Genomic DNA, 17,392 nt, shown 5'->3' on the forward strand with positions numbered 1-17,392 from the left:
CTTGTCTTTCCAATAAATGGTACTGGAACAATTTGATATTCACATGTGAAAAAATGAATTTCAATCTGTACCTCCTATCTCACATCATATTTAAAAATTAATTCAAAATAGAACATAGATCTTAATGAAAAACCTAAAACTTTAAAATCAAGATCACAAATACTTTTCTCCTGTTTTCTTCTAGAGACTTTAAAGTTCCAAGAACAAAAACACATGTCTGTACACAAATGTTCATAACAACATTATTTGTAAAGGCTCAAAGCTGAAATTAACCCAAATTTCTATGAACAGGTGAATAGGTATACAAATTGTGGTATATCCATACAGTAAAACACTCAACAATAAAGAGGAATGAACTACATGCAACAAATGAATGAATCTCAAAATAATTATGTTGAGTGAAAAAAGCCAAACAAAAAGGAGAACAGAAGATTCCATTTTCATAAATTTCCAAAAAATGCAAACTAATGTATAGTGACAGAAAGTAGATCAGTAGTTGCCTAGAAATGGGAAGGGGGCAGAGAGGTGGGGATTATAGAGGGGCAATGGATACTTTTGAGGTTGATGGATATGTTCATTATCTTGATTGTGATGATGGTTTTACAGGTGTGTGTGTATGGTGTGCATGTGTGTGTATCTCAAATTGTGTATTTAAATATGTACAGTTTACTGTATTTTAATTACATACTTTTAATTGAATTTATTGTTTTTTCTACAGGCTTGATATTTTTGTGATATTAAGATTTTCCAACCCAGACCATATTCAGTTGATTGCTTTGCCTTTGGGACCTTCAATAAGTTAGTATAGATTTTTTTGGTTTCTGTTTTTTGTTGTTGTTTTTTTAAATATTGGTCCTGTATTTTTCTTTTTAGCTTAATTCTTTATTGCTATCTGTTTTATGTGTGTTTGCTTTTTCTCATTTCTGTGTCTGTTTATTGACAGTAAGGGAAAAGCTATTGATTTTTAAATATATAGGTGATCAAATTATCAAATTCTCTTTTTTATTACTTTAAAACTGATTTTTTTTTTTTAGGTGTACAACTACATCATCAGCCCTATATATTTTTTATACCAGTGGTTTTACAAATTATTTCATTTAACATTTTTTATTGCACTCATTGAAACTTCCAAAATAATGTTGATTAATAAATGATGGTGGGCTTCCCTGGTGGTGCAGTGCTTAAGAATCTGCCTGCCAATGCAGGGGACATGGGTTCGAGCCCTGGTCTGGGAAGATCCCACATGTCGTGGAGCAACTAAGCCCATGCGCCAGAGCTACTGAGCCTGCGTTCTAAAGCCCGTGAGCCACAACTACTGAAGCTCGCGCACGTAGAGCCCGTGCTCCTCAACAAGAGAAGCCACCGCAATGAGAAGCCCGCGCACTGCAAAGAAGAGTAGCCCCTGCTCGCCGCAACTAGAGAAAGCCCACGCGCAGCAACTAAGATAGATAATTTGCATTATCTATCTCACTTGGAAGATTGAATAAGAACAGCCCAGCATACATGTTGGCACTTGTCTTTTGGTGATCTCATGTATGTATTTTTTGTCTTTGCTGCTTTTAGCCCTGTTCACCTGTAACAAATTCTACTTGTTGCTATAATGTGATCCTTTTTGTTCTTACTTTGTTACAAAGCAAGCTACTCATTTGTTGAGGAGGGGCAATTTCAATATTTCAGAAGCTGATTTTGTCCCTCTCTGCTCTTACACTTTAGGTGTGCCTCTACCAGATGTTAATGTGCTATATGAAGGTGCCTCTCTACTTAACCCAGATTTCATAGGATAATCAAATGTCAGAGTTGGAAGAAGCCTTAAAAATCATTCTAGTCTATCCAATATTTTCATTCTCCAGACGGGAAGGCTGAGGTTCAGATAGTCAAGCTCAGAGTCACATGGATTCTGAAAAGCTGGGAATAGAATCCAGAACTGTCAATCTGCACTCCAGTGCCTTTTCCATGATTCCAAACTCCCTTCACATTTCCTATATTTTCGTTAAAAAGCCTATTTTGGGCTTCCCTGGTGGCGCAGTGGTTGAGAATCTGCCTGCCAATGCAGGGGACACGGGTTCGAGCCCTGGTCTGGGAAGATCCCACATGCCGCGGAGCAACTAGGCCCGTGAGCCACAACTACTGAGCCTGCGCGTCTGAAACCTGTGCTCCGCAACAAGAGAGGCCGCGATAGTGAGAGGCCTGCGCACCGCGATGAAGAGTGGCCCCCGCTCGCCGCAACTAGAGAAAGCCCTCGCACAGAAACGAAGACCCAACACAGCCTAAATAAATAAATAAATAAATAGCGTTCCCTTTAAAAAAAAAAAAAAAAAGCCTATTTTAAGAGTTAAGCAAATTTGAATTATAACTGCATTTCAAGAGAATACTTTGAAGCAAAATTTTATAAAAGAATTCTCTCTCTCTCTCTCTCCCTCTCTCTCTCTCTCTACACATTAAAATGCATAACAAATAGAGAAGGGGAGGGGAGAAGGGAGGGGAGGGGAAGGGAAGTCATCCATTTATGGCTCACTTTAACCCAACACTGTACACAGTCCTTGAGTTCCTGGGAATTTGGCTCTTACCTTCTGTCTTTCTAGGTTCCACACCTTCTTACCCTGGATTGCATTGACAGTTTCCAAGCCGTCCAAGGGAAGATACAAATCTGTTTTAGTAGCACGATGCTTTAACTATAAAAGCCAATTCTTCTGCCTCCAAATTTCAGCTTTAAGATCTCATCTTTACAGAAAGCAGGTGCAAAGTGTCACTGAGTGGGAAGCAGAAAGTGGGAAACTAAAACCTTCTCCTTAGGTAGGATGACCTTCCACGTGCTCTCTTGGAGAGGAGGAACCGCCTCCTCTTTCCCATTTCTGAGGTTGAACTTCCTGTCCTGTTTAAATGTATCACTAATGTATCTACTGTTTCTACTACAGTTTTAAACCATTTATTGCCCCACTAACTTGACCATACAGTTTACAATGAAACAAAATCTTTTAAATGGAAATATAAATGAGGGAAAATCTGATTTGTTAGATCTCACCACTCTGTCATAAAACTTTGGCTTCACTAAATCTTGATAGTCTCATTATCTACATAAAGAACCCTAACTTCTATATTCTATATTCTCTCCACAAATGTTGGCTAATTTCTCAGATGGTTTTCACATAACCTTTTTTTTTTCTAATTCGTCACTGCCTTGCTTCCTTTACTTATTTCTTGCCTCTCTCTATTAGCCCTTTTAAAAGAACCAGCTCCCTGCTCCCATGTATCAGGTGCTTACATGGCACTGAAAAACATCACTGCGATTACAGGCTGATGAAAAAAATCTCTTATCACTGAATCACCTGAGTTAGCAAACGAGTGGCACTTCCCTGTCTTTATAATCGTTGTTTCTGCTCTTTGCATAAGTGTGATAGACTCTGAAGTCTAGGCTCCTATGTAAATGTGTGACCCGTCATTTCTATAACTGGGATAACGTCTTCCTCATGTAATTAGGCATAAAAGCTTTGAACATTTTGCATTTCCTCGGTATATCTCCATCCAAATTTGTTTTTTTAAAGATAAGACAACAGGCCCCAAAAGGAGTCACCCATGCTAAGCCCCACGTCACCGTACCAAGACTTAATTACAGTTTGGGCTCTCCCAGAAATGGAATCTCACACCAGTCAGTCAGGAGTTGCCTGATCAGCAGTAGTGAGGTAATCTGCCTGATAGACCCGTGCCATCCCCTAAAGGAAAATAACCTTGCAATAACCAATTTGCTTTTTGCCTGATAAGACTTCCTTGTTCCCACTCCCCTCTACCTATAAAAGCCTTTCATTTTGTGCAGCTGCTCAGAGCTTCTTTCTATCTGCTGGATTGGATGCTCACTGATTTTGGGGACTTGAGCTCAGTAATGAAGCAAGTCTCTGGCAGGCTATCTGTACCTCTGATATCACTTGAATTCAGGGGATGGCAAATACAGCTATGATGTTGCTGCTTAAGAATTTTAATCCTTTTTTAAAATAAGCTGTGAATAACCAGCTATGTTAATATTAAAGACCAGAAATGTGACTCAGTTTGAGGAAAAAACTTCTCAAAACAAAATACCTCTGTGATATAAAAGAATGTCAAGTCTATCAAAAATTAAATTTGCAAAATATTCAAGGAATTCCAGAAATATAAAATTATTTGTGAAAAAAAGTTTTGAAAGGACATAATACACACATGGCTATTGGACATGTGTTTTGTAAACCTTGGCTCTTTTTTTTGCCAGTTTATATGTAGAAATATTAGAAGAAATATGGATTTGGGTACTTTCTGCTAGATATTTAAATTTTCTTTGCTTTTTATTTAAAACAAGATGAGCCCTTGCAAAATGCTTTATTCAGTATTTTGTGCTGTGAAGAGGGGAAATCAATTAAGAACAGCTTCAGAAACAGATTTCACAAGCTAATAATCACTTTAAATGTTATTATTAAAAGAGGAAAATAAATATGTTACTTAAGCCAATGTGAAGAGAAAAATTCTTAGAGGAAATGTATCTCTAGAATAATGATGAAAGGTGAATTGGTATCCTTTGTTGATGGGGCAGAAAAGGACATTCCTGCATGAGAAAACACCTGAACAAGGTCATGGAAAAGTAAAACAACCTGGAGTCATTTTGAGAACTACAAGTTCTTTAATATGGCAGAATCAAGAAATAGGTTTGCTATGGGCTGAGGAGGGTACCTGCCAAGCATTAAGGATGGAGAAGTAATCAAGGGCCAGGTAATGGATGGCATTTTATGTTCCACTAAGGTGTTAGGGAATCCTTGGAGAGGGGTGGGCATCAAAGGGTTTCAAGACAGGTAAACATGATTAGATTTGTTGCTTTTGTACTATTGGCTTTAGCAGCAATAAGGAGGGTGGAATGGAAGGTTGTGAGACTAGTGGCAGAAAAGAACTAAGAAAATACCATAATAGTATAGAAAAGAAGAACAAGGAAGAGTGGTGATGGAAGGGGATGACATTGAAAGAAGATAGGGGAGGAAGGTGAGAGTGAAGATTAAAGTGACTCAGCTGTTTTTGACCTGAGTTATTTCTGAATATGGGGGGATGCCAAGAAAGGGGATATAGGAGGGGGAGTGACTTCTGGGAAAACGTTTATTCCATTTTTGGTTTGTTGCTTTCCATATGTCCAGAGCATATAATTCTAGAGCTCAGGAAGGAATGTGAGATAAACATCTGGGATTCTGCAGCCAAGAAGTGAAGTTCCAATCTTGAAGATGGACATGATTGTTGAGGGAGACATATAGAGTGAGAAGACAGATCCAAGGACAAAACTGTTGGAAGCATCAAGATTTATGGAGTGGGAGAGAAAGAAAAGCCAGAAAGGGAGAGGGAGAGTTAACAAGAGAAGCAGGAGAGAATGGTGCCTTCCTTATATTTCAGCCAACTGAACTCATTACTCATTATTTCCTGAGAATAACAGATGCTTTCCTGTTTCTAAGCCTTTACGTATGACTTTTCATCCTTTCAAAAAGAGTTCCTCTTAAAGTCCTACTTTTCAGAATCTAAAGTGGAATACCAGGTCTTTTGTGAAAACTTTCCCTATCTTTTCTGCCATAATCTCTCTTTCCCGTTTTCCAGGTAGCACCAGTGTCATGAAATTAGACACAGTTGTATTATTTAAGGCAATCTTTATATATTAATTCCTTTCAAAATAGCAATAAGGCCATTACATGTCGGTGTAAATAATATTTTAATGAAAAAATATATTTTCTAAAACAGAACAATTTAGTGAGAAAAGTAGCATTGTTTTACATTTTTGCAAACCTCTTTAATGCCTGGCTTAGTAGAAGACAGCTGGATTATCATAACCACTTTTGTATTAAATCTGTTGTGATTAGCTGTTTGACTGAAGGACAGAAAGAAAATTCAGCCTTATAGCGATAGGTAGTTGGAAAAAGAAGGACATATTTAATAGCCTTTTCAGAAAACTGTGGATATTCTTTCTTTTGTGGATATACACCAAAACTTAACAAGGGGTTGTTTCTTAAAGGTTAGTTTGTAACGTGAACTCTGAAACCATATCAATAAAATTTTCAGACTGTTATATTAAAATCCATTTGTCTATCTTGCAATTTGGATGGCCATTTTCTACCCATGTGTGATTTTTGTAACATTGCTTACACATTTGTCATTTGGAAAGTATTGATCCAGTGAGTTATGCAAGTCCTTGAAATGTTGACGCTTTTCACTATCACATTTGTTCATATTACTATCATATTACGAATCGCATCAGAAAAGCCTTTAGATATTGGGAAACTGTCAAGCTCACAGTGGTGGATACAATTTTTCCAAATTTTCGTTTTTACTCAAAAGCTCAAGTTTTATCATTGGAAACAAATACTGTGTTATTTTCTTCAATGCAAGAGTCTTACATCATTAATTTTCAAGAAAATGTCATACCATTCTATTCTGAATATGAATCCTTTGTATATATGCCTTATCCTTCCTAAGGGTAAAAGGAAAGAATTGGCTCAATTCCTATTTGTATTTTCCTTTCAGCTTATAGCTAAAGTTCTTGGGCTTAGTAGGTCCTCAACAAATATTTGTGGATTTGAATTGAATTTATTTCCACTGTGAATTTAAACTACTTTAGGGTTTTCATATGCCCCAGTATGCCTGAGACAATCCCCATTTATGCCTATTCCCTTGTACCATCCACTTTAGGATTTTTTTTCCTGATTTAAACAAGTAGTGTTAAGTGTTGTATTAAAATAAGCGAAGATCAATTTGATGGGCCTTTATTTTGTACTTGCAATTTCTGCTGTAGTCTCATCTAGAAGTATGAGGCTAATATGCAGGGAAAAGAATTCTCAGTTTAGGACATATAAAGAGAGTTGCCTGGTTAGAGAGAACATCTTTCTATTCCAGAACCTTTCTAAATATATATTATATATATATACATATATATATATATATATATATATATATATATTATATAAAAATATACATATATAAAATAACAACTGCTTTTCAGGATAGTATGTGGAGTCTTAATTGATAAAATGATGTGCCCTTGGATTCAGGCGACTAGGAACAGTTAAATCCTTCTGGTCTTGGGGTTGGAGGAAGAAGTATTCAACACAGTTGCCCCTGCAATCTATTTGGTGTTCTAGCCAATTATGCCATGGCCCATGCTACAGATTTCAATATGTAACAAGCTGCCAGGCTGCTAATCAGCAGGGTCATTAGGAAATGTGGGTAATTACAGATTAGGTGTCCATGAAATATGTTCAGGAAATAGAGGCTGGTTACCATATTGTGTACCGAGAGTGGTCTGAGTGCTCTTGCTACAGCAGTTTTGTCAGTATCCTATGGTAAAAATCTTTAAAATTTTCTTATTTTGTTATTCATGCCTTTATAAAAATTGCAATAAACTCTTGACAGTAATAGGCTAAAAGCCAAGAGTGTTTCATGAAAAATTAAGTACTGGGTTTCTGTTTCTCAAAAAAGCTAATGTTGAAGGTGTAACTTGCAAAAATTTTAAATTCCCCATCCAACAATGGGGACATAATTGCTGAGCACGTGAAAACTGAAAGTATCCACTTCAAAAGTTAGTTATTTTAAGATGATTGTTCCTGGAGATCATGATTTAGCATGTGCAGCTGCAGAAGGTGTATTTACATGTCACTCTGTGCAGCAGGACTTTCCATTTGGATCAAATGATGTTACTTCTACATTTTGCTCATTTTAGATTCCCAGTTTTCTTATGATTGTACAAAAAGTGAAGTGATAGATGTTATTTTATTAGTTCTAACAGGATGATAACTTCACAGATAGTTAAATGATGAGAATCTTACAACAACATATCAGGTGCTACAAATAAAAGCCAGCCAATTAAAAATGGTTCAAGTTTTTTTCCCATACAAACCATGGAATCAAAGTAAAACTATTTAAAGTTCATTCTGTTTAGATAAAGCATCTCACACTATTGTTAAAAACATTATAAATGTAGTTTAAAAGTTCAACATTGATATAAAATTATTGGCTTTATTCAGTAATAAAATGAACACAAATTTTGATGGACAACTTTGTAAAAACATGGTAAAAACAATGTTCCACTAAATTAAGATATATACACTGAAGAAATGTGCTTATTGCATTGGTTGTGGTACATACAAAATTCATAATTGCATCCTAAAAGAGCTGTGATGATCTAACAATTGAAATAGAAGCTATAGTTGTTAAATTTTCTAAATATTTTGTATGTACATGCAGTTAGAGTTACTAAACTGTATACTTTTTTTTTTTAACAAATTTGATGTTGAAATAAAAAAATAATTCAGATTCAGTGTGGAAGTAGATGCTTTCTCTCTTTGCTACATGTTATCAAATTTTAGAAATGCTTGAGCCCTTAAGGAAGTTCTTTGTAAATCAATCTAAGTGCAATACAATATATTCAACTTACTTGTAAGTACTGAAATAATGAAAGTTCAAATAGTGCAAGATTTGATTTTGAAATTAGATAATAGATCTTTGGGATATCCTGAATGTCCTTTGTGTTCCCACTTTTGTTGGAGAAAATTATTCTCTGTGCCAAAATAGAATAAAACTTAAAAGAATTTAAATTTGGCAAAACATTCAAAAGAATCATAGAGATAATTTGACAAATTTCATCTAATAAAAAATTTATTGAAAAAATATACTCTGAATGGAGGCAAAAAGAGAGTACCTGTGAAAATATTTTGGCTGAAATATTACTATATTTCAATATGATACAATTAAAATGGAAAATATTCTCAATTTAGCATTATTATTGATCTGACCAGGGACCTCAGTAACTGTAGAGAGTATTTTCATAATTAAAAACAGTATGGTTGAAATAGAAGAAATCAACTGAAGATATTAACAGTTTCATATATATTAACAATAAAATACCATTTTAAAGATTGCAGGTAATTTTATAACAAACATACAAAATAATAAGACCATAGGAAAATACCAGTGACATGATATTAGAGAAATATGACTAAGAAACTGATACATGAAGACCTAATGAGGATAATAATTCTGTACGTACCAGTTTTACTGTCTATATTGTTTATCTTCTTTAAGTGAAGATATAACACATACCATAAAATTCACCTATCTTGGGCTTCCCTGGTGGCGCAGTGGTTGAGAGTCTGCCTGCCAATGCGGGGGACACGGGTTCGATGTCCTGTGAAATGAATGATTTCTTTATTTATTGGATCACATAATGGGGTTGAACACATTGATGGCTCTCGATAAATATTTTTTGAAGTGAGTAGCCTTGTATCTTCTAGTTCCTTGGAGTTAGCAAATATCTGGTTCTGCGATGCCTATAGGTTTATCAGGGAGGATTGTAAAACCTACCAAAGGACAATCAAGTCCTCCTCATTAGCAAAGCTTCATACTAAGCCACTCTTTATATTGAGATGAATAGAAATCACTCCAGATCACTGAGAATTTCAAATGCATATATACTAAAAAACAGTTTCCTCTTGTTCTGTTCTTAGTGTGAAGAAGAGGATGAATAGAGTCTTCAATTACATAGAAATAATGGACATCCTTCTTTTATTTTTATTCTATGGGGGGTTTTAAATAAAGGATATGAATTTGCTTTGTTTTTAAAAACAATCTACAAAAATTCTTTATTCAACAAATTTATTCTTTATAGCTATAAATGAGAAATATAGGTTTTTATTTTTATAATTAAAAAAACCTTGGCTTCAAAATAAATTAATAAATATATAATTAAGCAATTTATATTATTATATTAAACTTGGGGCAATCTTTGTAGAACGTGTTATTCCCCATCCTTTTCCAAACATTAAAGGGACAAAATACAGACAAGCATTTCTTCTTTGAGTTTCTACATTAAAGGCACTGGGTAATTTACCAAAGCAGTGCAAAAGAAACACCAAACATGAGAAAATTTTTCATTTCAAGGAATTATTAGTAGTGCAAAAGTAACAGCCATACAGAGCAACCCAATTCCCCAGGAAACTTCATAAATAGTAACCTTATTAAGCTGAGGGCATGATAAATTGTGATAGGTGTGCATATTATATAATAAATAAATAAATGATAACTCCAAGGCCAGCCAAGACATGGTAAGTTAATAGCAGATTGTATGGCATTTGGCAGTAGAAAGCTTTTGATGGAGAAAGTTCTGGATTTTTCAGTAAAGAACTACACAGAGCATATGGTTCACTGAAACAGGATAGATTTTTTTTTTTAATCAAATGTTTTAACTAATCTGTAAAATCGCTAAAATTTAAAATTTTAAAATTCTAAATTTCTTCACAGATCAACATAACATGAAAATTAGCTAAAAGAAAATCACTGAATTCCAGTGTAAAGTTTAAGCTTGTCTTTAATTTCCATTTGAGTAAAATGCTTTCATACTAAGAGTCATACAGATTTTTCTAGAACCCCTTATTTGAATAACACTGATCATTATATCATAACTAAGATAACTTTAGAGTATTTTTATTTATTATAAGTAAAGTGAGTGGTTTTTGCGTGGGTTTTTGGCTACCTTGACATATAAAAGTAATTTGGGGAGAAACAGTGATTCAATAAAATTTCAAGAATCAAGAAGTGGTGGTGATTTCTTATTTAGCTTACATTTCTCTTGCTTTCCTTAGAATTTGTACCTCCACATAATTGAAAACCACAGGGCTTCCTGACCATTAAATCCTCAGGGTCAGGCTGGCTTTCCTTGCTTTCATTTCTTCCCTGCTGCACAGGCCCATGGGCTGTAGCCTTCTTCACCATCCTTTTTAACAGTGTTAGCCTCTTCTCTGGTGCTTGCTGGCCTTTTGATAATTCTAGCTACATAATGAGAAGGATATATATAGTCTCTCCAGCTCCCACTTCCTCGCTGTCCTGAAATCAAGCATAGTAGATTGCTTCCCATTTCAGAATTTTACTGTTATTCATTGTGGGATAGAATCTTGATAAAAATGATCAAAGAAAATTACAAAATTTAAAAAAACTTATAACATTTTTGGGAAAGACTTTATTTTTTAAGCAGTTTTAAGTTCGCTTCAAAATTGAGAGGAAGGTACAGAGATTTCCCATATAACGCCTTCCCTCACCCTTATAACATTTTAATGCCTTTTGTTCCCTCACAGTTTCCCCCTATGGCTAGAAGCCCTAGAAACTCTGAGGATTCCTATCTGCTCTTTATGTTGAGAGCAGATTTCATGTGTTCCTAACTTTCCTGTTTCTAGGCCCAAAGATCCCTTTCTTTGTAAAGGCCTGCCTTCCCTCCATAGGCCTGAAGATGCAAAATGAAAAGTGTAAGTCAGTGTTCGGGTACCTGTCTCAGCACCTTCCAGTCTTGACTCCTTCTCAATGGCCTCCTAACTCAAGATAGAGCACATTCCGCTATGATGTTAGCACACCTAGAAGCTTTCTTTGAATAATCATAATTCCTGGGGGTCATGGGATAATATAAAAATAAATAAGCCCAGGGGCTTCCCTGGTGGCGCAGTGGTTGAGAATCTGCCTGCCAATGCAGGGGACACGGGTTCGAGCCCTGGTCTGGGAGGATCCCACATGCCACAGAGCAGCTGGGCCCATGAGCCACAATTGCTGAGCCTGCGCGTCTGGAGCCTGAGCTCCGCAACAAGAGAGGCCGCGATAGGGAGAGGCCCGAGCACCGCGATGAAGAGTGGCCCCCGCTTGCCACAACTAGAGAAAGCCTTCACACAGAAACGAAGACCCAACACAGCCATAAATAAATAAATAAACAAATACTAAATAAATAAATAAATAAGCCTGAATGAGTGAAGCTTCAATTTTATTAACGCATAATGCCTACCGTATCATGAGGCAAAGGTTATGGATGTCCATAGTTTAGCCCAAAAGTACTCATTTCATCAAGGTTTATGTATAAGTCACTGAAACCCCCTCCCTCATTCAACCTTTCAAACTTCTTCCAGTTTTAGTTCCCCCCTCCAACCCACCATAACCACTGGCATCCCATAACAATGGGATGGAATGGAAGCCTTATTTGGAGGCATGATGGAAGGGTGAACTTGGCTGTGAGTTAAGCTTTGGAGGCCAGATCTTTCCTCGTAATTAATATCAGTACACTAAATGAAAACCAAAATCCCATATACCATTCATGTCAGTTAGGGGAAAAGTAAACTCAAAATGTTCTAAGATAAAAGAAAGTTACGTTACTCTCCTGTTGAATAAATAAGATGATAGCCATAATTATGGCTATTCTGTGTATTACTGGCTCTATTATTAAACAACTGAAAAGGCAAGTAAGAACACCAAAGCGTCATGGAGGTGGCAACTGCAAGAAGCAGCTCTCCCCCGATACCCTTCATTGGTTTGGGGGGAATAAAAGGAAGAAGTTGGAATTTATTAAAACATGGAAGTTTGAAAGGGGACCCGTGGGCCTGGGCCAGCCCTCTGAGGAGGGGCTGCTGCTCGGCTGGTGGAGGTATCATGAGCCTGGTTCTGCAAAGTGTCAGAATAGCCACAGAGTGGGATCAAGGTCAGCTATGGGAAGAAACTGCTATAGGAACTGGAAACAGTCGGGTGGGAGCAAGTCCCTTCTCTCTGCTCTGGCCTTGAAGTCTCTGTCCAGCGCCCTCTATTGGCAGACGTTATGAGGAGCCGCTGGCAAAGCAGAAACAGTCTGAGTCCCAGCTTGAGCGTCATAGAGCCGATGTAGAAGGGTGGATTTGGAGTTGAGAGGCGCAGTATGATAACTGCCATACTGCACACAGATCCTTGTGGGATATATGTAGTGGGTGGGATAGTGGAGGGACCAAAAAAATGATGATAGAAGGAGAATCAGGTTAGTAAGTATCAGAGGAGGACACAGGAGATTTTTAACAGTTAAGTATTATGGCTAAAGGAAGACCATTGGTTTTACAGTTGAGATTTGGCTAAGAAGGCATTTGCAGAGAGTCATTGAAACAGATGTTAGATTATAATAAAGTGGACACAGTCCTGTTGACTACTCTTTCAATAATTTTGGCTGCAAAAGGAAGGAGAGGAATAGGGAATAACCTAAAAAGATAGAAGGGTTACGAAAACGTGATTTTGAGGGGGAGGGGGGAAGGAGAACTGATAAGGCATTTCCTTGATAAAGAGGAAATACTTTCTTAAAGATGGAAAAGAATGAGTGAAGTTATAGAAAAAAATATGTGGGAAGGAAGGAAGTAGACACAGCATTTGTAGGATGATTTTAACTAAATCATTAAGGTAATTGATGAGGTGCTTTTCTGAGGATGAATATGGCTGTGCTGGGATGGGGACCTGAGGGAATGAAGATGATTCAGAACACTTCATGTGTGGAATTTAATGGGGGCAGGAAAATTCCATACGTGAGATTGAAAGAATCTAACAAAATGATTCCTAGAAAGTGTCTGAACCAAACCAGGAATAAGAATTATATACACTCTGGGGTGTGTGTGTGTGTGTGTGTGTGTGTGTGTGTGTGTAAGATTCTAAGCCTCCAATTTCTGTAGTCCAGGGTTTTACAGCTGAGGTACTATTGACATTTTGGGCCAGATAATTTTTCGCTGGGGACGGAGGGCTGTCCTGTGCATTGTGGGGTGTTTAGCTGCATCCTGGCCTCTACTCACTAGATGCCAGTAGCACACCATCTCCTCACCCACATCATGACAATCAAAAGTGTTCCCCAACATTGTCAACTGCCCCTTAGAAGCAAAATTACCCTTGGCTGAGAATCACTGCAGGTTTAAATTTTCTTAGATTTATCTAAAACCATAAACTGAATTCAGTCATTTTCTTTCAAATGACTAAAGGCAATGAAAGATGGTGCTGTATTTGCATTGCTCTGTATCATTTAAGTCAAATGGCATTGTTGGTTAAAGACTAATGCCAAAGAGTATAATTTTAAGAGTATAGACCCAATTCCTGGCTGTACCTATCAGTTCCATTTTTGTTCAGTCACAGACTTCCCCTTTCACTACCTATGTTGCAAAAAAATGTATTATTTTTCACAAGGAGACTAGGACAAAGTGAATAAATGCATCGGTACAAATCAGTCATTCCTACAGATTAAAAAAAGTATATTTATTAAAGATGGTCATTTACTTCATCTTTCTGTTAATACAGTTCCTCATGTATCTTTTTACACTACACATGTTTACATTACATGTGTCCTCTTTGAAATTCATCTGAAGAATGTAATAATTTATATTTGATATATATGTTTGATAATGTATTATTTGATAATAAGAATGCCTTCTATTTAATTTTTCAAAAGCAGAGAACTCTTGAAATAGTTACATTTTCCTCCTCCTTCTTTCACAAGCAAAAACGAGGTAGAGGTAATTAGTATAATCATATGTCACAAATGTTCTCATACACCAAAGGAAGGAAATTATTTACTAGTTCAAAGTTGTTGAGATTAGTTGTCCTTGGACTAAAATAATATTTGTGCATGCTGTCTACCAAATACAGTTGCCTGTATGCTTCCACTTCAAAATCTTATAATTCTTATTAATGATTTGTTCTGCTAATCTTTAATGATGAACATCATTAGTCAGACGTTATCCTGAACTCATTTTGCATCTTGGATATTAATGTGTATGTATTTGTCTTTCCATTAATTCTGTGGCAAAAGCATGTTTACCATACTATAAATCTTATCAGTCTTTGAACAACAGTTACTTAAAACCCTGAAACTGTGTTATTTTGTGATTTTGAGTTGCCACTGTACCTGGGTAGTATCTGTTATTTATTTGCTTGTCTCCTGAGGGTACTGGTAATCCTTAATGATTTACATCCCAGGGTTTCCTTAACCAAAACAATTTTGTAAGGAGACTAAAGCGTTTGTTTTTCAAATGAATGGTTATACTAACTAGAAATCATGGCTCTGCTTTACTGGGCTTAAAACAAAGTATCTCGCATCACTCTAACATCTGGATTTCATTTATTGCTAAGGCAGAATAAAATTGATTTGAAAAGAGTGAAGTGAAATCAGTTTTAATGATAATGATCATTATCTGATTTTTTTTTTTTTTTGACTGAAAATTTCCCTCAAGTCAGGTTCTGTCATGTTTAACTTTGAGTGTGTACCTCATAGGAATAAAAGTTAGAGCAACCCAATCTATTCCTCTTCTGCCTCTGACTTAAAAAACTACTTACCTAATGAAAAATGGAGTAAGAGACAATCTTCCTTGATATTTCTGTGCAATGGCTCTGTTGGATTTCATATATATATATGAAACACACTTGTATACACATGGAATGTGTATATACACAAGTGTATATATATATATATATATATATATATATATATATATATATATATATATACACTTGCTTTAATTGCCTGCACTTGTTAAAACGTTTTATTCCTCCAAAAATATAATACACTTGGTCTAGATTTTACAGCTTTTCAAACTGATTATCTAAATTCGGGTGATTCTTTAATTTTTAAAATGCATTCACAAATGGGTTACATCAGAAACAATGTGTCTGAAGTATCTCACGTGTGCATTAAATTTTCCTATAGTGACAACATAACATTACATTTTAAAATTGTCAATCTGTGCAAATTTTCATGCCTGTTTATGTATGCCTTTCAAAAAACTTTTCTTACATTTTGTTGAAATTCTATAGCTATCTGGCAGAACAGATGTCTTGCTCAAACATTACCTCAATGTTTTGATTTTTAAAAAACCTACCTTTTAATTAAAGATGTAAAGAAAGATTTTTTTCAAAGACATTTAAAATTCTTTCAGAGAAGAAGTTTTTCATATATGATAGCTCTATTCCCAATAATCCTAAACGTTACTACTATCAGCACTAAAAAGGAAGAAAAAGATAGTAATGGGAAGAATAGAAATATGAAAAGAGATCTGGAAGTTATACTTTAAATGATAGACAAACTTCTCCTGGCAGTTGAAGCTCTTGGAGGCTGGCATAATTACCCAAGTTGGAAAGATGGAAAGTGGAAGGAAATGCTACCCCCAGAGATACTTAAGGCCAGATTTGCCAAAGTCCTGGAAAACAAAATGCAGGAAAATCCCCTGAATATGTTGTCTGGGCAATGGCCTAAGTACCTCCAGATAACTTTCCCTTTTCACCACTGATGGGGTAAGAAGGCTCTGAGTCTGGTTTGCTCTCTCACTGATTCCAGTGTGACCTCAGGCAATTTGCTTCACCTGGCTGCCTCTTTCCCCTCTCCTCAGAGAATTTAGAAAATGACACTTGGTGGGACTTAATGTTTATAACCACTTCAAGATTTCAAAGAGAAAGTTATCAAAGATGGACAAAGTATAGTTCCTTGTCACTCTACATGACGGTAAATGAAAGTTGAAATCTGGAAATAAAGTCCAAACCAGGTTTAATATGTTAGTTTAAGTTTGCATTTACTGTGTTTCCATTTAATTCAATTTGATTCTATGCAATTTCATTCCATGTGTATTTATTAAGGAGCGACGATTACCTTCGGAAAACTTAAAATCCTGGGCCTGCAGAAATTGGTTCACTGGCCATCTTGGAAGGCAAAGGGGTTCCCCTACTTGAAGGACAGAAAAAGAATCTCCCAAATCCCTATGTGGTTCAGCAATTCTATTATATCCAGAGGTGAAGCTCAGTGGGAAAACTGGGAGACAGTACAGTCGATCCATCGGCAAATATTTTTGAGCTCTTAGTTGGTTGCAGATGCTGTTCTAGATGCTGGGGAATTCAGACTGAAATTCAGTCCCAGTCCTGGATGAAACTATGGATGAAACCATGCTCTCTCAGGGCCTTATTTCACAGTTCTGGTAAGGGATATGATGCTATTTCTACTACTGTACTTCATGGTAAGAGAGTGAATGGGAAAGCATCCTGAGTCAAAAATTGATAGACCACTGCTAATAACAATAATAACAAATACAAAGCGAGAGCCTCCTGTATTCCCGCACAGAGTTGAGCATCAATGTACATCACAGTTCTTCAAAACAGCCTTTTCTTTTCCAAATACGAGGAAGCTGAGGCTTAGAAAGCCATGGTAACCAGGGTGGCAGAAGTGGGACACAAACCCAGGCCTGTCTTGATTCCAAAGAGTTATAAGGAGTAATGAAATCTGGTCAGCTGAACATCTGCTCTCATACTCAGTGGTGGCCCTTTTATTCTCTCTTTGCTCAGTTGTTGCTGCCTGTTCTGCAAATAATTAGCAATTTTGTAGGAAATTCCTCACTTTTGTGGGAAGTCCATTGCACTGACCTACAATGAAAAGCTTTTTCCTTCCAAAAGCTCTCAGCTAAGGCATCTGCGTTGCCATCCAGAAAGGACCATCTTAGAGAGCAAAGGGAGGGGTTAAAGGAAAGATTTATTAAGCAGTTACTATGTGCCAGGCACTTGTTTAAAATTTGTTTGAAAAACAAGTGTTTAAAAAATCTCATTTTGGGACTTCCCTGGCGGTCCA

General features: G+C 36.4%; 1 protein-coding gene across 3 annotated transcripts in view; it reads right to left on the minus strand.

The window, feature by feature from the left end:
* SEC24D (SEC24 homolog D, COPII coat complex component) overlaps nt 1-17,392 on the minus strand; it is a 138,020-nt gene that overhangs the window by 119,729 nt on the left and 899 nt on the right. For 2 of the 3 annotated variants that reach the window (XM_059923517.1, XM_059923515.1), the window contains exon 2: nt 9,085-9,169. The exons of the other annotated variant lie outside the window; for it this stretch is intronic. The gene's annotated coding sequence lies outside the window, so the exon portion shown is untranslated. The remainder of the gene's footprint in view (nt 1-9,084; nt 9,170-17,392) is intronic. 3 annotated transcript variants of the gene reach the window in all.

The sequence above is a fragment of the Balaenoptera ricei genome, chromosome 5 (assembly GCF_028023285.1).
Source record: "Balaenoptera ricei isolate mBalRic1 chromosome 5, mBalRic1.hap2, whole genome shotgun sequence".
NCBI lineage: Eukaryota > Metazoa > Chordata > Mammalia > Artiodactyla > Balaenopteridae > Balaenoptera > Balaenoptera ricei.